Source organism: Ammospiza nelsoni, chromosome 1 (genome assembly GCF_027579445.1).
Source record: "Ammospiza nelsoni isolate bAmmNel1 chromosome 1, bAmmNel1.pri, whole genome shotgun sequence".
In the NCBI taxonomy this organism is placed as follows: Eukaryota; Metazoa; Chordata; class Aves; order Passeriformes; family Passerellidae; genus Ammospiza; species Ammospiza nelsoni.
The window spans coordinates 50,752,606-50,778,596 of NC_080633.1; the positions used below are offsets into that span (position 1 = coordinate 50,752,606).

Here is a 25,991-nt window from a genome sequence, read left to right on the forward strand (position 1 = left end):
ACCTTTCCTGCATTTGTATTCCATTGCCTGATCAACATAGAATTAAATCAAAATAGCATTTTCTAATACTATTTTAGCTTGACTAAGTGCTTTGCTTGTCTACTGTTTGGAATTGTAATATGCAATAAGACCAAGTTAATGCAATTCAGGAAGTTAAGTTTTAAGAATTGCCAGAGTCATAAATGAGACACAAAGTAATTTATCAGTCTGAAATGAATAGCTTCAAATGAGTATTGTCTCTGAGGTAGTAATCCATAACTAAATCCTTTGGCAGTTATCCATCAGGAAATGTAACATTGTCTAAAAAGTTAAAAGTGCAATCATGTCTCATTTGATGCCATATTGTAAGCTCATAGGGATATTGTACTCATAAAATTGAATATAAGAAAAGCAAATGAAAAAAAGTCAGTCTGTCTTACCCAGCTTCTTCAGACAATTAAATCTGATACAGAAAGTGCCTACTTTGATTTCTAAAGATGTATAGTAGTCTTCTGTTTACCAGGCCAATAAAAATAACTTCCTTTTTGGTTTCAGAATATACCTATTATCCCTCTGGTAATTTTTGATATGTGTGAGTTTGCTGCATCTTCAGCTTGCCTTGAAAAAAACCAAAAGCTTGAGCTGAATACAAACTCAAAGGTTTAGTTTTATTTTACATTGGTGATTTTGCATCTATCATTTTATTTCATAAACATTTCAGGAACTCACTCATGGCTCTTAACTTTAGAAAGGAACAGAAAATAAAAAAAAAAATCAGTCTAGTCCAAAACTTCAAATGGAAACCATAAGTATTAACTAATCAAAGCTGGAAGCCAGCTTTGGACTAGATGAGAATATTACATACATTGGTATATATATATACAGTGTGTGTGCATATTAGCCTTCCATGATTTTGATTTCTCATTGTCCTGGGGTGAATCATTAAAATTAAAGCAGAGGAAGCAGAAAATAGATACTAAATCAAATCAAATTTCATAAGATTCTAGTGGTTTTCCTAAAGGATTTATCCTTGCAATGGAAGATGGAGTCACACTTTTAGCAAGGTGAACAGAAATGGTGAGGCTAGCTTGGGAGTTTGTGAATCACCACTTAGAAGCCATTAGACTTTGCAACATTTGCTGGTTATGTCTGAGTTAAATGTTCTGTGCTCATCTCTGTAAACTAGCATAAAGCAAAGAGCTGAGTACAGATGAGATTCTTTTGACCTGAGTGCATTTGCTATGTGAATTGGATGGAGATTTTTCATTTCCTGCATCATTCACCATAAGCCAAATGATTCCCCAAAGCTCATCCATTCATTACTCTTGAAAACTCCATAAAAAAAAAGAAGGTAGAAAGAAAAATATTGTGTTGATTATGAATAGAAAAATAGAGATTTTTCACTTAGAATTGCAAGTTAAGTTGACAGGCACGTATGCTACCTTGTAACAACAGAAAATAAACCCAGCTATTTTCTATTTGCTTGGAGACTTCACCACCAACATGAAAAGCGACCAAAATCTCAATACCTCCCATACTTCCTATGGATGTTTCAAACTGTAAGAAATTTAACCCACTAATTTCAGACTTATCCTCAAGGTATGAATAAAGAAACCCGATGCTGGAATCCTGCACAGTGACAAGATACAGTGTGAGGTACAGTTTCTGCCACAGCAAAATGCAAATCACAACAATCTGAAACATCTAGTCATCTAACCCTACTGCCATAAGGCTCAGAGAGTATCAGCAAAGCATTTTAGCAGCAGCAAGTCGGGTTCTGCTCTTGCACTGCCCATGGAGCCCTGTGTGACAGTGGGAATTGCAGAGTCCAGTTAATGAGCCAGCTGTGGAACTACCCATCCACAAGTCCATCTTCTCCAATGCTGAATACCAAATACATCCTTATTGTGGGCTGGGCTTGATGACCTCCAGACATCCCTTAAGAATAAAGAAATTACTGTGTGATTCTAATTACAATGTATGTAGTAGTAACAACGTACACTGTAAACTTGATTAACTGCTACAACCCAGTAATAAAAACTGTACCAATAACCCAAGTCCAAGGACCTTTTTTTTTTCCCCACTGTGGTTTAAAGATCCTAGGCTTATGGTGAGAGCACAGAATAATTATTAAACCTGAGAAAAGGTTAATATTAATTAGATAGTATTGAATTAGAATATTAAACATTATAGAATAGAAAGGTTAAAAGAAAAAAATGAAAGCTGTTATTTCAATATGAACTACAGTGGACTTATCCCAAGCCCCTAGCCTTAGAGAGGACAAGAAGTGAATATTCCTAGACTTTCAGGTTCCATATCTAAGCCAGAAACCTTGGAATTCATCTGTAATGTCTCTCTTTTCAATATAATTTCCCTCCCCCAGAGTACTGAACATTTTGTGAAAGGTTCTAATTTGTGAAATTCCTTAATTCATATATAGATTAAAGAATCACCTTCTTTAATCAGAAAAGCATCTTCCAATTCTTTCTGTTTACAGGAAATAAACTTGCTATAGATTTTGATATTTTTCTCTTACTGAAATCCATCTATCTGAATGTCTCAGTCTGCAAGATGAGTAGATCTGAACAGTTAAGTATGAAGCATACTTTGTGATATCAAAAGGCTTATGTGATATAAAAAGCTAGGTGTTTTAAAGTATCTGATCAGAATCATGTGCAATGGTAAACAAGAAAGCTGGTATGGGAAGCTACAGATTTTGCCCAACCTGTCTCACAAAGACTGAAGAAAAGTGGAACAGAGGAATGGGAAAGTAAGGTTGCCAGAACAGTTCTGTCTATGAGAAATTTTTTTGTGCTAGGCAATAAGAAATACTTTCCTTTCCCAGCTGCAAGAAGAGGAATGATTTAGGACAACTGAGATGGGATATCACATTTAAGCTGTCGAACCACAAGGTCACTGGATGACTTGCTTCTCAGGCCAGTATGGGAACTGAACCTTGAGAGCATTCACATGGACCAAATATATGGACAATCACATCTTTTGGAGGTTAAGCTCATATGCCAAACACTGATAGATGTTATTCCTTTCAAAGCTTGTACAGTTTAAGGGATCTCTTCTGCCACATTCATATTCCAAGAATAGTAGCTTTTACTAATTGGTTCAATTTATCTCATATGCTCATTAAAATGTCCTTTTAGAGGACAGAATACGACAAAAAAAAATTTAGCACGTTTTACAGACACCTACAGAATGGTATTATGTGGATATTATCAAATTGCCAGATACAGTATTGCAGACACCAAGAAAGAATCTTGATTTTTGCATGGTTTGCTCTGTTTACTTACTGTTCTAACTCAAGATTGATTTGAAAGCACAATGCAAGTTGGTTCCCCTAAAAATTACAATCCCTGCCTAAAACTATTTCCATTCTTTCTTCTAGGTCAAAAATGGTAGAAGTGATTTTTTTAGCAACTCTTTTTCATTTCTGTTATAATAGAAAACACTTTGACATATTAAATCATGACAGTATTTTAAGTAACATTTTATAGTGTGATCACTCAAAGGGATAGCTCATAAAATAATGAATGACAATGCAAATGGGTCACTTTTATGTCTCTCATTGTTTTATTGAGTGGTTATACCTTTTGTAGCTGGATTTTGAAATAATAATGAGCTTTTAAGAAAATAGTGAAGCTCAAGGTTAGTGCAGAGATCCAGCACCATTCTGTGCCTGAATGAAGTTCATTGAGCCAGCTGGCAGAAACATCTCAGAAGACTCATCTGTAGAAGTCTCCTCATTATAATGATAATTTTATTTTTCAGAAAAACAGAGCATTGCATGAAGCTCCAGAAATTCAACCACTCTCTCTTGCATACAGCCTTCAGATTTATAGCATGGACCTGCCCTGCTGTCCCATTCTGTAAAATTGAACTGGGTGATAGAGTTCCATCGAGTCGGCTCTTCCCAGGGAAGCTCTTACTAACAGTTGAGGTAATGCTGTCCAGGCGTGCAGCACAGTCAAATTCATGCAAATGTATATTTTGTGGAGGGGCAATACAGCAGAGTTCAAGGTGTGACAAGTCAGGTTTGGCATCATGCCCCACTTTTACATTGCAACCTCAGCCAACACAACTTTCCCTTCCAGAGGAACTGACATACAACCAACCTGAATGCACACCAGTACCTGGGCTCATTTACTCAGCTTTAAGAGCAAATTCAAGAGGAAGCTGGTGTGACTGCCACCACAGGGACCACTTGCTGCATGCTAAATTGTAGTACTCCTTGTAGAAGTCCTCGATTATTCCTGCCAAAAATTATTTATACTTATGGTTACAAGGAGAAGAGAACCTGGCTCCAGATAGGCATTTATGAGGTATTCATCACCTCATAAGAGGATATAATTGGATTACCTTGTGTGCAATTTCTCATTTCTTTATTTTTCAAAACTAACTTAGGAACAAGTGCAATTGAAGCGCTATTTTAAAATAAGAAAAAAATGGATATATCTTGCAGGTGGGCATCTATGTCCTTTTTCCTGTGAGTAATAAAATCTTTGTCATTCTAACCACCCTTTAAATTTAATAAAAATGGCAGCATATGGCTGTTTACAGAGATCTAATTAGTCCATTTCCCTAAATATGCTTTTACACTCCAAAATATTAAAATTGAAATGCAAATTGTAGCATGCAGATGAGAATTAAGGAGAAATTATTTCTATTTAACTGCCTGAAGACAGCCAAATCCTCCTCGCATCTTTTACCATCCCCTTCAGTTTAGCCGAAAGGTATATTGAATAAAGATGATATTAATGTCAAACCACCCCCTTGTTTGCTTCTGAAGCCTTCTTTATGCATATGCTTCATCATCCAAACATGAACTATCTACAACACCTGTAACAATGAAAGAGGATGGAAAAAAATAAATCCAAACGTTCACCTGCTCAGATCTGGAAAGCGTCCAATCCCACACAAGAAATGTTTTCCATGCACATTTATAACAAAAAGATTAAGCAACATTCAAATCCCTTACATATGGCTGGATATCTGCATGGAATACTGCATGTGACCTTCTAAAGGACAGAAACTGCTGTGTTAAACCACTTAACAGTCTCCTATGGTTTGCTCCTCTGGTCTGTAGCAATGGGTAACACCAGATGTTTCGGAAAAAAACGTGGAAAGTGATAAAAGCCATTATGTATTTCTGCACAGCAGTGGGATATTTAGTCATAACCACAGATGAGGCATGCACTATGTTACAACATAATGTAGCAGACTGTGAGTTCTACTTTAGCTAGTACCACTGCTGACAGCTTTCATTCATGCTACGTAAGTGACCAAACCCCTGCCTCATGGCAGAAGCATGCTGAACTCAAGGCCCATTTCCCTATAAGTTAGTAATATGCTTTCTGGGAAACATCAAATTACTATGACACAAGCACTACTTCTTTATCTTCTATATCTTAAAAAAAAGAAAGAAGGAGAAGACATTTACACGAAGCAATTAAAATATCACTGAGATTTGCCATAGTAGTCAACTCACTCTTCCATTAACCTATAAAAACAAATACCTGTATTTGGGGCAACAAAAGCCTCACAAGGATAAAGAAAAGATTATTCAAGCTGAAGTTGCTCCATTTTAAACAAAAATTAGTGGAATGGAATATACCAATGCACATGTATAACAAAAGCAAGAATACAATCAGATTGAAATTACACACCGACACAAAGGCCACCTCTATGTTCCTGGTTTCTCTTCTGTCCAAAGAGAAATAACTGCTGTCAAAGAGTGTAATGAAGTCTCCAAGATTCATTGTGCCAGGAGATGTCAATACAGATATGGGCAGTGCCTCTAATGACTTCAATTAGCTTGTGTCCATCATGAGAATCACAGGATTGCTCAAGGTGCTGTTAATCTGGTTTATACACAGATATAATGGATTTAATAATTAGATTCTTCCTACACTTTCCAAATGGAGATTAAAGCTCTTTCACTTCTTTGTCTAAATGGTGATGTCTAATGAGCAATGACATGGATCCGGTAAGTTTTTGAATATTCCACCTCTAGTTGATGGTTTGGAGAGAAGATAAATTACTTCCAAAGCTGTTTCTGCATTTCCTCTAATATGTGGATCTTCATAACTAGTTTATCAGGAGAGTAACTGGAGGAGTTTTAGTTACTTGTAGCATAACATTAGGTAGACAGGGCACCAGTGAGGAAAAATCCTTTTTGGAAACAACTAAATGGAACATGGTGCTCACTTGGTGATCTTAAGGGTCTGTTTCAACCCAAATAACTCTATGATTCTATGAAAATCAAAACAAGTCCAGATATTTGCAAACTCTCTCTGTTGTCACTCTACCCTTTCCCAGTCATGAAACTATGAGCTTAGGAAGGTGCACTTGATATGACATGTCCCTGATAAGAACAAACGAGTCTGCAAGAAAGGACTGCCTTGACAGAGACCTGTCACTAGTGTTGCTGCCTAGAAATGAGACAAGGGATGTGGGGTAGAATGTCCCTAGTCACTGCAGGGCGGTCCCTGTGACCTGAGTGTTGGACAGAATTGCGGCTTATCTAATAAAATACAAGAAAGACATTCCTGTGAAAAAAACAACAACAGACAGCCTCAGCCAAGTAGTAATATCTTGATTGTGAAAGGGAACACAATAATAGAAGTACAAAAAGTAACAGAAAGCACATTGGGAAAATGTTGATCAAAATAATAATTAGATCTTGCACATGTTTTTTTTTAAATAACAGGTAAAAAAATATGCTGCTAAGGAGTACAATCTCACCAACCTCAGTCTTGTAGATGGAGGAAAAAAAAGTGAAAACCCATGATGGGTACCCAGTAGCATACTATGAACCAATTGCAGGGCTAAAAGTGGAAATCCCAGTCATCCAATTCCTGCATTTATTCTATAGTAATTATACATTCAAGCTCCCCAGCCAGGATGTAAGCCATCCTTGAAATGACAGGAGAGGGAAGATCTGTCTATAAAAGAAACCATATCTTTCCTTAGATGATGAAAGGTTTAAACAATTTCACAGACAAATTATGATAAAAGATTGCAAATGAAATAATGATCCTTATCTGAACTGTAATTTCCCTTAAATCATGAAACAAAATACCTTCTCAGAGGAGAAATGAAACAGTATAAAGATTTCTGATTGATATGCAAATGCGTTTGGCTTCATATACTAATAGAGAAATACTTTAAAGAGGTGTTTCCACTCAATAAGCATAAGTAAGCCAAACACTATTTTCCTTCTGCCTCTGCTCTCTGGTTACCACTCTGGACTTGATATCTACTTTTACTTCTTGATTTATCTAAGTGTGTCTTTCTTCTTATTCAATAGGAAAAAAAAATTGCATATATAGTTACCAGGAATGTTTTACTTCATCGAACTAAGTCTAGTTGTGTTAGTAATACACTCAGTTCTATTTAGCTGAGGCTGTTTTTTTCCATCCCTTTCATCAATACCAAGCACTTTTAAATGTTTTAGAGAATTCTGAACTCTTGGGTACATGAGAACCAAAAAAAAGGGAAGAAAATAGAAATAATAATTGGTTCACCACGTACTGTAAAGAATAAACTATGTCAATGAGGAAGTAATTCCCATAACATCTTTAATTTCATAAAGGTCTTGTTGTGATTTGACCCTTTGTGCTGAGTGCAGAAGGGTGAAACATTCACAGCACTGCCCATGCACAGCTTTACATCTTTGCTTGGAAGAACAGAGGTGAATGAAAATCAGTTTGAGCACTACCTTCACTGTCTAAACAACTGAGCAAACCTTGAGTACTGCTTTGGCTTCCTTCCAAAATTCTAGGTGGCTCAGCTGAATAAACTCAGCAGTGTGTGGTGACAGGCTAAGGCTAATCTCTTTGGGAAACATCCCCACCAGTGGCTCCTCTAGCACACTGCTCATGTTCAGCATGTTTAACCCCTGAGGGACACAACTCACCCAGAGACACTGCATTCTGCAGATGGATAATCTAGTCCTTCAGGGAGTTAATGGTGCTCATCCAAAGCCTAAATTCCTTCAAGCTGTCTGTATAGCTTCACACATCTGTGATGCACTTTTGATTTTATTAGGAATTTAGTAATTCAACGTACTTGGTGATGAACAATCCTAGAGACCAAAAAATGTTCTTGATTATGTGACTTTAAAACGCATAAAGCTAAGTTACAATTCATGCAATCAAGAAATTTTGGCCACACACACCCTCCAGAGATTTTAAAATCCATAAAAAGACAAAAACCAAAACACAAGGATTTTAAAGAAATTCACACTCTTCACCTTTCTGAATCGGTTCAGCTTTACCACCCCTATACTGGTATATATCATTATAGGCTTTCATGCAAAATGCCAATGAACCATAAATTCTTTAGAAATATCAAAACTGTAATTATATATGCTACACTCCTGACAATTTGCTGGTATTTTGACATGAAAACACCATGCTATCAAACAACCCTTCATTCTATCCCCCTTTATAGTCCAGAGTGATAGGTATTTGTTTAAAAAAATTAGCCAGCTGGAAAGACAGAATGATGGGAATTGAACTACCCATGAAGAGAAAATCATTTATTTTGAAGCCCTTTTAGAAAGAGTACGTCTATTCAATTTGTTGTCTTCTGTTAAAGAAAGCACACAGAAGAGTATCAGAGCAGCATTATCATAACCTAGCACTCATACATCGATGCCAAAATAACAAAGGATGTTAGATGAACAGGATCACCTTTGACATTTCATCAGGAGTGCTAAGTCTGGATGAAAAATAATGCTGCTAATGCCTTTTTCATTTTGCTATGAATATCCCAATAAAAACCTCACTGGTCTATTTGCAGATAAATACTACAACATTTTTTATGAGTGTGACTGATGGATCTGCAAGGTTAAGGCCATTTTTTTCCATGATCTATAGTTTCATGTGGTCTTTTTGTGCATTCAGGCTACAGCTCTCAATCAGCTTCTCAAAATTACGCCCAAAATAACTCAATAGCACTGTGTACTATTCAATCAGAAAAAGCAGTCTGCATCCCACTCCTTAATTCTAAACTACAACTTATACATAATATTTTAGAGATATATGTATAATATAAATAGGGAAATAAACTTCTACCAATACGTTTGTTCACACACACACAGAGGCATTAACAGAAAACATTATCATGAGATAACCAACTCAAATAATCAGAGAATTCAGAAAAATGAGTAGATACTTATATAGCACATACATTATATTTAGATGGAGTATTTTAATCTAGAGCCAGTGCATATGTAAGATTAACATCCTCTTTGTCAAGGTTTTTCACTGCATTTTTTTTTTAAATTATCTCAGAAGAATTTGGTATTAGTCCAGCTTCCAGAGTAAATTTGATTATGTGGTCTGTTTCCAAGAAACTAATTTCTTGCTGAAAGACATAACATGGTCATTGGAAATTACTGCATGATCTCACTGAATGATCATAGGTGGTGAGAGCTGAGACCAGAGCTGGAAGACATCACAGAAGTGTTTGTGCTTCAAGGCACTCCTCCAAAAAGAGTTTCATGTCCCTCTAGATGGCTTATCCTTCCCAAATGGAAATTAAATCCTACGTATTAGTGCATGATTAAGTGCAAGGAAAGGGCCACAGACCTGAAAAGTTTCTCTGGAAATCCATTTATGAGCAGAAACCTCTACCAGAAAATATGCTCAGATGAGTCAACTGCTCTCTTTTCCTGATGTGGCTGATTAAAGCAGGGTTGGATTCAATCTGTCCTTCCTCCAGATAGCCCTATCAACTGCCATAAAGTATTTTTCCTCTCTGAGGATTGCACATGAAATGTTGTACCCTTTAAAGAATATCTAAGAGGAGATTTTGACAAAGTCTCAGTCAGCGTTGACTTGAACTAGAGACTCTTAGATTCTTTTCAGTAGCATTTTCAGAAGCCTTCCTATGAAGCAGTAGTATGCTTAATCACAGAAAACATTTCTGGTAGAAAACCAGCTCTCATTGTTATGGATCTTATGATGTTGAAACACTCCCTCCCAAGTTCCATTTGCTACAACTTCTAAGCAGGAAAGAGCAAGATGAAGACAAAACAATGTAATTACATAGAGTCAATGACAGATGTTGGAAACTGTGGTAGAAACAAAAGAAATGAAGGATTAATGGCAGTTACAGTAATAACAAAAATCAAGAAATAACAGCAATCAAGTCAGGTAAGCCAGACTACTAGAGCAGCAATAACGAAAAAAGAGAGAGTTACAATTATCTTAGGAGTTTCTTCTCACTAAACAGATGTTCACGAAGCAACAATTTAACCTCCAAGCATTTGAATCAGTCTGGTATCAGTAACAATCCATAAATATTACTTTACTGAAGCAAAATATGGGCAGAAAGATTTATGCAAACCTGGAGTAACTTGTTGGGACTAGATCCCCAAGTCAGGAGCTGTATTACTCTGCATCAGAAATCTTGTCTGTTTTATTTTAACATAGCTGATCACCTCAATATCACTACTATGGAAAAGCTAAACTTGGCTCAAAAAGGCAAAATAATCAATGTGATTTATGACTGGGGTGTTCAAGCATTCTATACACTAAATGAAATTAAAATTAATTAATTGAAAAATTAAATTATATAACTCAATGTGCTGGGGTGAAAAGATATTAATATTACATGTTGGGAGAGGTGGTTCCATAGAAGTTCTATATATTCATTCATTAACCCTTCCCTATTTTTTATTATAACATTATCCTAATTTTTCAGTGTTTTGTTGTCAAAATCTGTGGGTTTTTTTCAGTGAACTCCATCGTTAGCTATACCTTCTCTTAAGATGAGAGAGCTGTAAGAACTTGCATCCTCCTTTTTGCCTCTCCATGGGGCAAGTATATGAGGGTAGAACTATCTCAGTATATTTAAGGATTTGCACTCTACTGATAACAATAGTTAATTAGTGGGGTGTAAAAAACAAAGAAAGGAAAAAGGACAAATTAAGTCAACAATAATTAAGGCAGAACATAATTACAGCCCTAATTAGAGTAGTTTTCCAGTAGGAATGGATAATTTCAATGTCAACAAAACACAATAATGAAAGACTCTGCTGCCTCAACATCTCTTTTACTTTCCAGTACTCTGAGAATAGAAATGATAACATCACCAGACTTTTTTCCGCTATCTATAATTCCAAATATTTTGTTATATTTCTGTGATTTATTTGAAGAATACTCTTTCATGACATTACCAATCTTCCTTTCAGCTTCCCAGGACTACTGCTTTTCAAAACAGAAATGGTGTTGTTTAAAAATTTGTCCTTGAGAATGTCCCAAAAAATAACTTAAAGCCAAGTAAGTAATTAGCTTCTACATAAAAACGTTCTTCATTAATTTACTAGAATATTTGCACACTTCTTGGTTTTAGTGTGTACTTGTAGGGCAACAATAGCAAATGATACAGAATTTGTACAAAGGAATAAGTCAAGGCTACCTTTGAATCACTCTGATATCTTGCATTTTCACCCTCCCAAAAATTTGCATATTGTGCAACAATAAACTTGGTGTCTCCTGAGTGAAACCAATTAAAGATGTTAAAGATATGGTACTGTTTTCACAATCAGTATGGAGAGACTTTCAGTCTTCCTGTGAATGCAGGTAATTAAGTAATTGAAAAGTTGAAATGCAGTTATTTTCACAGAATTTTTCTTCCTCAGATATTTTATTATCATGATCAACCAAACAAAGTGACTAAAAAAAAAATCTGTTTTTCAATATTATGTACTTAAGAAGAAAATAATATTAAAAATACAATATTATCATAATGAATATAAATTGAAAAGCTGCAAAAATATTGATCTGAGAATCAACAAAATATTCAGTGTATTTTTGAATGCATGCAAACTGGACAAAAAAAAAAATATATCACAAGATTAGCAGAGTTTTAAAATTAGGCTGAAAATGGAAGCAAAAAACTGTCTGGCTTGATCTCGAGTTCAACTAAAAAACCCCTATCCTAAACCAGAAAGCCTTTTGCATAATCTTCTATGTCCTTACAGTATGGATAACTAAACAATTCTGCAAATTTAGTCCATAATTGTTTTAAGACGTTTTTACCTTCTGAATTGCCCATATGGAAAAGGGAAACAAAACCTCTAATTATGGTGACAGAAGAACTGAAATGGTACTATACGAGTTTAATTAAAGTGGATGGTTCATTTGAAGATAATTTTTTTCAAAATTCATAATGACGGCATTAGCATGTTATTAAATATGAAAATTAATTGAGAATATTGTGTTTTGTAGGGTTATCGGGTTGACTAATAATTTTAAATTATTTTCTGGGTAATGCTTTGCTGCAGTTGTGGCTGTTGCTGTGCATATATTCTTCAGCTGGCTATTTGGTCTTGACCAATGGCTATTTTCCATCTCCAAAAGTTCAGTAGGTGCCTAAATAATACAATCAGACAAATCTGATGGCAAACACCTTCTGGCAGGTAAGCACTATGCTTAGTGAAGGAAAGGGAAAGAAAAAAAAGAATGCAAAGGAAATCCCTCCTGATCCCATTCAAGCAGACCACTACCCAGCCACTCTCCAAGCAACAGTTAACATGAAAATCACATTGGACATTTTCTTCTCTACCCCAAAGTGTTTTTGCATGAAAATTCCATAATTCCATGAATATTTACTTTTCCCCATTGTATTTTTATTCTTGGTTTCAAACCCTTAATTGATCTTTTTTTTTGAATGCACCTTAAAAACATAATTCTCCAAACTCGCAGTACTCATGGAAAGCATGATTATATCTCTGAGCGCTATCATGTGCATCACAATTCCTTTTTCTTTGTACAGCATGCCTTTTCCTTTTGCAAAGAAAAGATGAACACCATTCTGCCAACGTGTGCTGATCTGAGGCAAAGATAGTGCTCACTGATCGATGCTTCACTTAGTATTTCATATCTTGCAATTTTCCCATAAATTACCTAAGGATGTGCTCCATGTTAATGCACACTTCAGTAGCAACCAACCATTTGCATGAACCCATATAAAGAGCATCATACCAATGCTTCTCACACTATTATTAACATAAATTGCCACCTTCCTAATATCAATTCTTATTTACAGCTGACAGGATGGAGGAATTAGTATGTGTAGATTAATTCCTGATGTAACTATCCATATTTAATACTGTTTAAAAAACATTTTCCAGGCAAAGTATGCTGACCTGTGGTTCTGGGCCAGCAGCAAATTCAAACAGCAAATGAAAAAAATGCTATAAATAAATTGGAAGGAAAAATACTATCACACAAATACTAAAATATCTGTAATGTGAAATAATAATTTTGACTACCATACATGTAATATTGTACTGATCAGATTGAAATATATTCTTTTTTATAAAAGTATTCTTGTATATCCACCAAACATCAGAGCAAGTGAAATAACAGATTTTTTCTCAGCCCTATTTTTTTACTAGGATATGAAATCATTTCCATTTTGAAAAATAAGTTGCAAGAAAAATTTAGTCCCTGGTCCTTAAAATTCAATCAAGTTCTCATTAGAGTTGATGAAAGAACAATTAATTGGAAAATAAACAAGATCTGTACTTTGTTACTTAGTGTAAAAAGCCAGAACCTTATCAAATGACAGCAATACTTCTGGATGACTGCAGGATGAGCATGGTTGTGGTTGTGCAATACAGGAAGTTATTTTCCTCTGAAACACAGTGCACTTCAGTATGTCCTATTGACAGAAATATCGTGTATAAATAATTTATTAAAATATAACTGCAGTAATTGCACCTGGCAATTAACTTAATAAAAATAAATTACTATAAAAATGGCTAGATTCTTTAATAACTGTGATAAAGGTTGTCCATCTTACATATAAATGCAAATTAAGTGGAAACTGTGCAAATGCACTGACTCAGCACAAGTCTGACCGCTGCAACTTGGAACAAATCAATTTTGGTATCTAAACATCTTTCCCTTCTGAAAACATGGATTTTAGCTAAAGAAACTTCACTGTCAAACTTAGCTCACTGTTTATACCGAAGACAATGGAAGAAAAAAAAGGACCCATAAAAACGGAATTACTATTTTATATTTTCAAAACAATAATATAGTTATTAATTTATTGATTAGCTGTAAAACATAAATTATATAATACCTTGACCTGATGAAGCTGATATTTTAAAACTAGATTTTAAAAAAATATTTGTTCTGTGTTTCTTATTCTCCCCAACATTCAGCCAAACAATAAATTGCTCACACAACCCTATATCAGCTGTTGTTGGAGGCTGTTGGCCATCTGATAGGTGCCAGGTGAAGATTATATTACATTCAGCATGTGACCAGGATGAAGTAGACTGAGACTTTCATTTTATATTGATAGATGATCAGCCACATCACACAGTAAACACAATTTTCAAGCACCACTGTTTTGTGTGGTCAGACCTAATTGTAGAGCTCCGCATTTCAATATTTTCAAAATTTTCTATAAATACTAGTTTTCAATTATTAAAAGCATTTGTGATGCAAACCTTCCAGCTGCTTTTTGTTCTTCAATCACAGGTTTTGAATTAAATTAGAATACATATTTAAATTAGAGTTAATACTTAAATTGACCAGATCACATGGTTGAATCTTCTAAGGAGACTCTAGGAAAAGAACTCCTGGGATTTTGATTCCTTTTAAACTTTTATTTAGATAATTTCATATCAGAGAGTGAAAAGTGTACTGACCTCAAGAGTTTATGAAGAGATTATTTCAGTGCATCCTAAAAGCAGAACTCAGGAGTTGATAGCTCTTTAAGGGACTAGTTCAATTTCAAAGCCACTTTAGGTTAGGACATATTTCTAAAAGTTCTATGTTCATCAAAGCAAATGTGGATTTAATGTACCATAAAAATCCTGTGATGTTTTGTGTGAAACTGGAAAGCACTTAGTTCTAAAATGTTTTTGAATGAAAGCAACAGCAGCTGGTTTTTGCCTCACTGTCCGGGACATGTCCAGACACTCAAAGCCATTTTGTTATTTTTTGACCTACAGCTTCCTCTGCATCCTCAAAAGGCTTCATTTTTAAAACACAGCAAATCCCACTAAAGTTATTCAAAACCTGAAAGCAGCTTGTGTGACAAATTGAATTTTCAGTATTCTACTGATCTCAAGGAAGTTACACTGGATGCGACTTTATTCAACTTAGGACTTGGAAGTACTGTTGAATTTTTCCAACTGCATAAAGCTACCCAGTCATTGGCACTCAATTTCCCCCAGCCAAGCTAGTCTTAGTACAATAGTTCCAAATTAACTCCAATTTGAGAACAAAAAAATTAAGGTCAACAATGATCCTCTCAGTAAATGTTCATCGGCTTCCAGAAAGCTTTCATCTACTATATACACAGTGATTTGAATTCTCCATCATCTCCTAAAAATTGCACTATTACCTTCTTCCCAAGCAGCTTTCAAATTACACAATATTGAAGCTATACATTAATATAGGTTATTCTTTTTTTTTTTACAAAGTTAATATTAAAATGCTCATCTTGAGCTGAAAACTTAGACTGTATATTGTGACTATTTTGAATATTCCTGGCCTTCTGACATGCCTGTATTGAAGAAGTGATAACTCTTAGATATATTTGAACAACTTTTACCAGAATAGATATATAAAAGGAATAGCATTCTAAACTGTTTGAAAATCCTAATAATAGTAAGGTATATGGGTAAAATAAAGTACTAAGCTATGGGGGATAAAACATGAAATAAATTTATTACATTAAGTTTATAAAAAGAACATCACACAAATGGCAACAGAAAAATAATTTCCCTTCAATGTTAAAATTATCTATTTCTGTAAATATGTATGTTTTAGTTGAACCAAATCATCAGAAATAAACAGCAATTTGTGGTGTTGATAATCACAGGATTGTAATTTGCATTTAAATTTGACACATTTTTGTTGTTGGTTATGTTTTTTTTTTTACTATGATAATTATAGATATTACAAGTTTCTTCATTAATATAGGAGGAATATTGGTAGATTCCCATTTGGATTTTATTATGAAATTCTTAATCATAGACTCTGGCCAATTATTGTGTATTTCTGTAAAGCTAGGCACAGATGTGCAGGTTTAGGTATCCCCTCTGGCAATCATTGGCATTACCAATTTGATATTTTTTTTTTTTTTTACATTTTGTCACATTACTTTTGTATAAGAAAATGCACAACAGAAGAGTCCTACTTTTTCTAGAATTACAGTAATCCCAGTCATTACCATTTCTTAAGTTTTTCTTTAAATAATGAATAATGCTCTAAAGTGGATTATTTAAAAGCCAGAGGGATAGAGAAGACAGGAAAAGTTGCTTGCTGTAACTCCCCTTCAACTTCATTCATGAAGCTTCTTATTAATTACAGATTTTGCTCTTTGATACAGATCTAAGGAAGCTATTACTTGCTGTCTTGGATAAATTAGTATACCAGGAATACACTCTCAAGATATTCTGTGACTTGCAAAGAAACAAAGCTATTCCTTCAGTTTGCAGGATTGCAAGTGATTTAATAAAAGCTTCTGCAAAGTGAAATATATTTTTCCACCAAGAATCATGCCAAGTCAAGTGCATATGAGAGAGAATGCATTCATGTATGCCGTTTTGCCTCTGCCAAACCTGTTACACAATGCAAAGAAATCTTCTGTGGCCTTCAGAGAGGACTTGTACTACCCTTCAGCAGAGCTGAATAGAGCTAAGAGCTCCTTGTGTCCTGCCCCAGTACTGCAGGGCATGCAAGTCCCAGGAGCCCTGACTGTAAAGGAAAGGTACTTTCTGGAGGGCTTTTCCACCTTGTTCCTTCTTTAATTCTCATTAGAGAATCTATAATAACTGTTATGCATGCCTGCCTACCAATGCCCACCCATTTGCCTTGGAAGGATATCCAGACAGGCAGGAAACAAGGTGTCAGGTTGCTCAGGGCACATCCAGGCAGTATTTGGAGGGCAAGGCTCTGAGGAGCAATGCAAACGTTCCTTGCTCTGTTACTTTTGCTAAATTCACAGGCAGATCAAACCTAGTGCCATATGCCTGATATATGAGAATTCCTTCTATTTGAAGTCAAAATATTTTATGAATCAAAACACTTTTTAAAATTAATTAATTTTTAAAATTAACAAGAGATCAGGGCAACTTATAAACATGAAAAATAACATTTTGAAGATGACACCAACTTTACTGATAAAGTACAGAGACATTGGTAATAAAATAGCAGCAAGAAGATGCTCACCACCCTAGTCTAGTGAATAGCTGTTAATAATCAGTCTTAATACAGGAGAATAGGATTTCAGTAAGGTCCATGTTTCTTCCATTAGGGTAGCAGTAAAATTAATCAGAGAGAAATCTCAAAGAATATCCTGAAATAAGACAGAAATAATTTTAAAATTTGTTTTGATCCTGCTCAACTTATTTGTTCATGATTTTGTTAGCAAGAAAGCATTGCTATTTTTCAGTCATTGACAAAGATGAGAAGCTATTCTATTATCATCCTTCAGTCATAACTCCTAGCAAGGATTAAAAAGTTTGGGAGACAGAAAAAAATGATCCTCTAATACACTGAATTGAGAGGACATTTTTTGTGTGCTTGGTCTTAAAATATAGACAGACAGTGAATTCTTGATGAATAGGTATATAATGAAAAAATTTCTGAAGATAGCACGACGTTCAAATACTATTGAGCCTTTTTTTATTTTTCTCTGAGCATTTGTTCATATCATTCCACTACCTTGAATAAAGTTAAATCTTGAACTGGAACATGATGGCGAACAACAGCATTTGCCATTGGGCCAAAAATCAAGGTCCAGTATTAATCAGAGCAAGGGTCAAGATATTTTGGTTCAGTTAGAGTAGTTTGCCCTTTGCTTAGCATGGTAAAGGTTGATCTGCACTGAGCACTAAACTGTGGCCAGCAATCATCTCAGCTCCTCAGTACTGCTGCATTCCAAGACACTGCACAGAAAATTTTAAACAAACAAAACCAAATTCAAGCAAACCAAAAATCCCTAACACTTGGAGATTTTGTTATTAGTGGGTGAAGTAACTGGCATAATGGCAAAGAGCATCATCACACATGGATTATCTTATATGTTTGACAGGTTTTTTTGTCCATTTCACAATTTCAGGTTTTCAAAAAAATAAGTTGTTCAGTATCTCTTCCAAACATTCTTGCTACTTGACACAGTGCTTTGCAAAAAACCCCAAAATGATAAAAACACAATCCATACCATAGGGCACAGATGATTAAAAAGAAGGGAAGCTTTGATCTCTTACTCCTGTGTCATTCGACAGTAGCACTATTGTAAATACTATTAAGATTTTACAAAAGCATATATTAAATCAGATTATGTTACAAATATCACAGGTAGAGACAGAAAGAGACATCAAAGAGACATGAGTCGTGAAAAGGGAAAAAAATGTTAGAAGTTTTGAGATGGACCAATGCTAGCAGAACACAGATTATTTATTCTTAAGGTGATGGGAGAAGAGATTCCCTTAAATGATACATAATGTTCCAAACTACAAATATTTTTGTGAATACAATTTAACCTTGATACAATACACTCATTATAGCCATGAATCTATGGAAGGGCTATGTCATTTTAAAAATAGATTGACAGATATTAAATATATCTTGAGTTCATGAATTAGTAAGATCTATCCTCTGAGTAACATGTATCTAATTAGACATCTGTAGTTTACACAAAGCGTCGTTGCTGCTGTTGTGCCAATGCACAAGATCTTACAATGGTACTGGTGAAACCCCACTATTAGCTGTGGAGAAGATATTTGCTTTACAGAGTCCATGTTGGCTACCAAAATATTCCAAAGCATTGTACCCTTCCAAAGGAAATGAGTAAAATATGCTATAGTCCTTTCTATGATAACTGAGACAGCAGCAAGCACTAACTTGCTGCAGCTTTCTGAAACTGATTATAGTTCAGCTGCTAAATTAGTAACTGCTTCCACATCTTTAGCTGCTGCTTCTGAAAAGCTGGACTGAATTTCAATCTTTTGCATCTTGTTAGCAGCTCTATCTTTATCATTGCACTGGACAACAAATATCCATATTCAAAGTTTAATTTACACCAGTAGAAATGGTAAGCATCCTTTAATTTTTTTTTTTAAATCTGCAGATCTACTTTTCCACAAAATATTGTTATTAATTTTTTTAATCAATAAATTCTATTCATCAAATGAAGTACCTTTCCCACTTATTCTAAGAATCTTAGGAAGTGATCATGAATCATTTTGGCTGGCAACACAAATTTCCTGAAAACAGAATTTATTGTCCTTATGTCTTTTCAGTAAAGTGTCTATCTTACGGAAAATCAGAGGATATTTAAGATTTTTTGTCTTCTCACATTGAGTAATCTCACATAGCAAACTATTTCAAAAGATGTATCGGAAAAGGATCTTGTTGAAGTTATTCCTTCTAAAAAGAAGGAGGTCATCTTCTTTCATACAAACACCTGTATGGATATAGATATCCACCAAGATATCTGCAGGTATCTATGGCATGTGCAACAGGCACACACAGGCACAAAAGTTCAAGAGGACAATGAACTCTCCTCTCCCAGATTATAGTGGCAACGATGCTGCATGAACCATGCTGATTTTACAACAGGCTGTACTTTTCTCACACTCCCTTTAAGCTTTAGTAAACCCTAATGCTGTCCTCATATACACCCAGGCAGTGTTTTGTCATTCACAAATATATGCAGACAGTATATGAAGTCATTGGAGGCAATTCATGGAAAGAATGTACATTAAAAAGAAAACATGGAAAAGCAGAGAAAATGCGTGTAGAATTACTCACAAGGTGAAAAGGGGAAAGTATTTCCGGCACTCTGTTTCTGACACAATCCAGAAAACACATTTTAATAGACTGATTTGATAACATCTAGCATAAATACATAAAAAGTACAATAAAAAAATACTCCTGGAGTAAGATGTGTCTGGGGTGGTTCATACCTCAAACAGTCACACATATATTAATAGTCACACCATATCCATGCTCCCTATTCTGTACACATTCTGCTGTGTTCCAGAGGTTTACCTGAACTCACTAGGAAAAGCCTGCATGATATCAAGCGTGAGATCTAGCAACATTACTAACAACAAAAAATATTACAAAGCAGTTCCGGACATTAACTGATGAGTGTTTAAAGAGGGTAGAAATCTTTCCAAATCCACAAGCTCGATGCCCCATGCTGCCAGGGTAGAATGTAGGAAAGCCTAACTCTAACCTTCAGAAGAAAGCCCCAGCCTCGAGAAATCAAACAGTACTGCCTCATCCATGAAAACAGGGCAGGCAATGTTTTAATAGCAGTTGAACCCTTGTTATCTCATGATGCAAAACACAGGGCAATTAATGAAGAAAAGACCAAGAGAAGACCATAACACAATAGGGAGTGGAGCTCTGTTTTATGCACTAGAAAATGCCATTTTAACTGTGTAGGTATGGCTGGATTATTCATACAGTTCTTTCTGTCACATTCATCTCAGGGATTGAAGACAGAAACGCTGGATATTTTTACTGCATATTTGCATAGGAAAAATATACTTAGGGCACTGCAAATGCATTTAGGATATGGGTAAGGAGAAATTCTTAACAAGACACACAATGATACACCACCCAGATCCATTTTGTCTGAGAAATTGATAAACTAATCTGTTTTGGTCATTCACCAGGAAGGATAACTTTTCCCCAGAACAAACTGGGTTTGTGAGGAAGAAGTGTCTGTGAAAACATTAACCATAAACAGTTTTAAACAAATTTTATAAAACATGACACAATAAAAGCAGAGAAGGGTGTATTAACAACTGTCTGGAATAAAATGACCCCAAGATAATAATTTGTCTACCATTTACCTAAGAGGACTGGTGTGTATTTCATGAGAAACATTTAGCATATGAATTATTTTGTGCTTCTGTTGTATGGCAGGACAACAATGACTAATGGAAAACAAAATCCCCAAAAGCTAATGGTTTCCACTTTTAGGACAAGGGCATGTAGATCAGAGTGGAGCAAGGTTATTATTCCTGCTATCCTTGTGCTTTAAAAATCACTGGAAGTTGAAATCAGCTTTTCTAGAACATTGAGAAGAAGGGGTCAATCAATATTATTAAGGCTGGACGAGATACATGACAGCTTAGGGGCATGTTTTCTGGGAGAAGATTGAAAACAGAATGATGAAGCCAGAGCAAGTTTTAGAGAGAGTTCCATTCATCACTCTAGTACTGCAGAAATCCCATTCCTCCCTCAGACTCTTTTTCAAAAACTCTTGTTAAGCAGGAATTATATCTGCAACTAGCACTCTAGATCAGTTAATGGGTACTGATGGCAAAGTTCATAAGTTCATTAAGTTCTGATTTGGATGGCTACTGAGGAAAAATAGCATATTGCAATTTTAAACTTTGTTTTTATCTCAGTCTACGCATAAATCTTACTTCCTACTGGTATTATGATTGCTTTATTGTAACTGAAACAACCAAACATCGAATTAAGTTTTCTATTTCACCTGTTTAGCTCCTAAATTCATGAAACTGTTGTCTCATTTCCTCCAGAGACAAACAGACATGAAACAGTAATTCATGTACTGCAATAACACTGCTATATGTTTTTCATATGCTGCCTGCAGGCACAGTGAATAGGAATAAAAATTGGAACAAAACACCAAGAGATCTTGCTCTGTTCTCTGTATCTACGCTTTTAGCTCCCACACTCTGATTATTTGTTACAGTTCCTATAGCTCTGGGAAATGGCAGACAGAGATACTGTGAATGCAGCGGCCCTTCTCCCTTCAGGGTTTCATTCCCAGGGTGAGAGGAAGGATGGCAGAATCAGCATGCTGTTCTCTCCCCTCTTCCAAGGCAATGATCAGTGGCTCATGGAAAATTTCATACCAAGAAAGTCACAAATGGGTATTATGAGGAAGTCTCATGAAAAGAGTTGATGAAGATGTAAAATTTTGTTAACATTTTGCATTCTATGAGTATATTGTATCATTGCTTCTTGTTACAATTTGGTTTCTACAGCAAAGAAGGGAAGCTTCTTTCTATAAGAGTAAATTGATACTACATATTGCCCTGCCTCTTTCCACCTTGTTAACCCGTGGGCACAAAAGGACTTTCTTCCACCCCCAGGATCCTCTTTGCATTAAAGCGAAATGTCCTATCTCCTCCCATATCAACTGGAAAGTATATGGGCATCAAGAACCCCAAAACCAGACAGCTTTCTGAATGTCCTCAGTACTAAACATATTGTTATCCTCTCAAAATGAATGTTTCCAAGGGAACAAGCAGAAAGGAAGATATGAGAAATGCAATTGTAAAAGAGAAAAACAACGCCCCAAAATCTACACTTTATTTTTTTTTCAAATTTACATATATTTATCTTATTATGCTGCAATTATGACCCATGGCCTTTTTATTTCATTCATTTATAAACTGCCACAGTTACTTGAATTGCCAAGATTAAGCCTCTATCACGAAAATAACTGCATGCTCATAAAGAAATTACTATTCTAAAAAAGCATATCTAAACAGACAATAGGAAGCATCAATCACACACTGATACAAAAAAAAACAAAACCAAAAAACAACAACAAAACTTGCAACAGTCAGAGCAAATCTGTACCAAAGTCAGGAGCATAAAGGCTGTGAGACAACTGGAGTCACTGCAGGATCCCTGATTGAAAACAGTTTCCTCAGAAATTTATGGTGTACCCATAATTTTACTGTTTCTTGTGATAGCATAGTGTTTTTTCAGCAGAGGCATCTGGTTTTGTACTTCCTCAAGCAAGTCACCAAGCCATCTTGATTAATTTTGGTTTTTGGATAGTCTTTAGTGAAGCTTTGAAACAGATCCCTAGGTTTTAATATAATTCATAACATATTGGGCTGCAAGTTCAAAACAAAACAAAAAAACAAACCACAACAGAAAAGACAGAAAATTGCATTTCCAGATAGCCTTTGCTGATTACTAGACAAGGACTGTTCATTCAGCTTTGAGCAGAAAATTGAACCAGACGACCTGCAGTACCTTCAAATCTGAATTATCCTATAGCCTTATGAGATCCCTAGGTATGTTTTCAGAAGTCACTTATGACTTGATTTGCCTGGAACTTATTACTATCTTCCCTCAGACTAAGTAGAAAGGCAATGGCATTATTACCTGTAAAATCACTCCCAATCCCTCTTGTCAGCAATGATTTTAAACTGCTTGCTAGGATGTACATGTTACTTTGCTTGGATGAAAAACTCATTATTAAGAAAAAAAGACATGGACACGAAACAATAAAGTCTTTAAGTCTAAAACTCAGAACAATGAGAATTCTTAGTTTGTACAGATTAATTTTCATATATACCTCTGAAATCATATGACAATGAGAATTCTTTGAGTGCTGTGCCTGCAGCCAGAAAAACCTCTCAACAAAACGGGGTTATTAATATGAAGGTTTTTCTCAAACACAGAATTTTGATGTAGCTTCTGTTTCATACCAAAAATGTTATTTGAGCTATTCTTAGTAGCAGAATCAGTGGAGTTGTATATATCTCTACCTTGTCAGGAAACACCGCCACAACAAGCAGCAAAAGCTGTAGTCCACTTACAGCTAATAACTACCTGTCATTAATAGATCAATAAACATCTGGAGCCCTGACTTGATTAAATATGTTAACTGATCAATTTCTCCCTGGAAGGAACCATGTTGTAAAGTGACAGGATTCACAAGACACAAAAAGTGAAAAAGTTGAATTGCTTAACTGTCTTCTCTGTTTTCTCAGTTCTCTTTGATGCACTTTACAACAAAAGAAACTTTCTATCCTAAGTGGTTTTTAAACATCTGGAATGTGTATGTGTAAAGGTCAAGGCCACAAACACTATCCTGATCCCACGATGCTAACAGAGGTTTTACTATTGGCTGCAATATCACCAGCACTTTTCTCACTTCCTGAGAAATACAAAATTTATTTTTTTCTTGTTTTTTACTTTTTTTTTTTTTTTTCATTTCTTTGTGGGGGAACTGTACTGCAATGATTTACATGCAAAGCTCAGCGGTGGAAGATGCCACATGAGTGCTTTGAGCTGTGCTGTGAGATGAATAGGGTGTCATAATATATTCAGCAAATATGGCAATCCTCCAGAACAGAGAAAGGTATGAAAAATTATTTCCTTAGTTTAGAAACCGTACACTGAAGCCAAGAACCCATAGAAAGAAAATGTATTGGCCTCTTTCCCACTAACACACAAATCACTGTTGTTCTATGTGTACAAACCACTACAAGCGTTATGCAAACACTGCAGTGTGATTTTTTGTTACTGTCTAGGTAAAAAGAATCTTTTTTGCTTCTTTCTCTCGCTTAAAAGGAAACAAAACCTAAACCCATATTATAGAAAATCTGTTCAAACTCACTTTCCAGACAAAAAAAATGTCTTATAAAGAATTTCTAAGAGAAATTATTTTTCCATACAAAAGGTGAAAACATGAAGAAGGGGATAGCTGCAAAGTACACTCAAAATTTTGTAAGAACCTTAAAAATGTAAGTATTTGGAACTGCTTGCTCCTTAGAAAAAAAAATCAGCAAGTTATTATTTTGTGTACTGCTTAATTGTCCTTTAAATCTAGAAGCTAGGGTAAACACCTGCAATTACAACATATATTTATTATAATATAAACATATATTAACAAGTACAAATTGAAATAATAGTCTTATACATACCAAGAAGAAGAAACTAACAATGCACTCTATGCAAACTATGAGCTTTCTAAGCCCAGTATCTCCAGCTCTATTACCATATAAATTTGCCTTCTGAACACCTGCCAAAACTGCATTCATACACAACTTTTCTGAAGCATATGCAAGCAGGGAGTTTGTATCCATCAGCAGAATCTAATCAGAACACCTCTAGTTATGAACATGATTCAGGATCCTGTGCATCAAGGCTCAAGAAGGAAGAAATCATTTCCCACATTGCAGGGTCTCTGTGCTATGCTAAATTTAGCAAAATAACAGCAACAGAGACAAAGCATGCATTAGAAATAGTTAAAAAGCAGCAGGGAGGATGGAGAGGAGTAACAAGCATTACACGTCTATTAGCTAATGGAATGCTTATGGAAATAGGAATAAGATACACATGCATTCCAAATGAATACTTATCTGTAGCACCATGAGAAAATATTCAAAAAAATTTATGAGGGAAAGCAACATAAAGTATAACACTGTAAGCATGCAGCCACTAAATTAATCTGAAATGCATTTGAATTGCTCTTATCACCATGAACTCAGTTCACAGTCACCAAAATGTGTTATATGTTTCCACTTATAAACCAGTTTTCCCTAAGTACCATTAAGATTTATTCAACACCAAAATTTATCATACACAATGAGAGCATATATAAAGTACTTGCTCCATATAAATAGAGCTTTTAAAATACAATTCCTTCTTTGTGTGCTAATTCTGGAACAACTAATACTTTTGTCTTTACTGGTTACAACTAGCATTTGTTGAGGAGGCACATATAGAAAGGGTCTCTTTTCCAGTAAAACTACACAGCAAAAGAACAATCTTATACTTAATCTACTTGTAGGTAATAGCATATAATTTCTCACACAATTGTATTACTGACCATGCCATTCTGTACAATGTATAAGGCATATGATTATCCTTTCATTATTTTAAAATGCTCTGCATTTAAGAAACTGTTTCAAAAGTGTTAGTGGAAAAATTCTAACCTTCATTCAACCCTTGCCGACTGTAGCATATGACAGCTGAAAACCAGAAAAACAGGATAAAGTTCAAAGCAATTTTTCAATGCCTCTATTGATTAAACTTTAAAAGTTACTGTGTTTACCGAATGCCACCTGCTTTAAGGAGCAACAGATCTGAGAGGAGACACACAAACACTTGGTGCAATACCAATCATTTTAGTAGTGAGCAATCAGGCAAATTATCTTAAGAAAATAGTGTCTTCTGTATTTTCACCCTCTTTGTCATCTTTAACAAAGGAGAACA

The 25,991-nt window shown here is 35.2% G+C and overlaps 1 protein-coding gene across 1 annotated transcript in view; it reads right to left on the bottom strand.

Moving 5' to 3' along the window:
* Positions 1-25,991, bottom strand: part of CNTNAP2 (contactin associated protein 2) — a 1,021,743-nt gene that overhangs the window by 282,827 nt on the left and 712,925 nt on the right. The window lies entirely within an intron of this gene.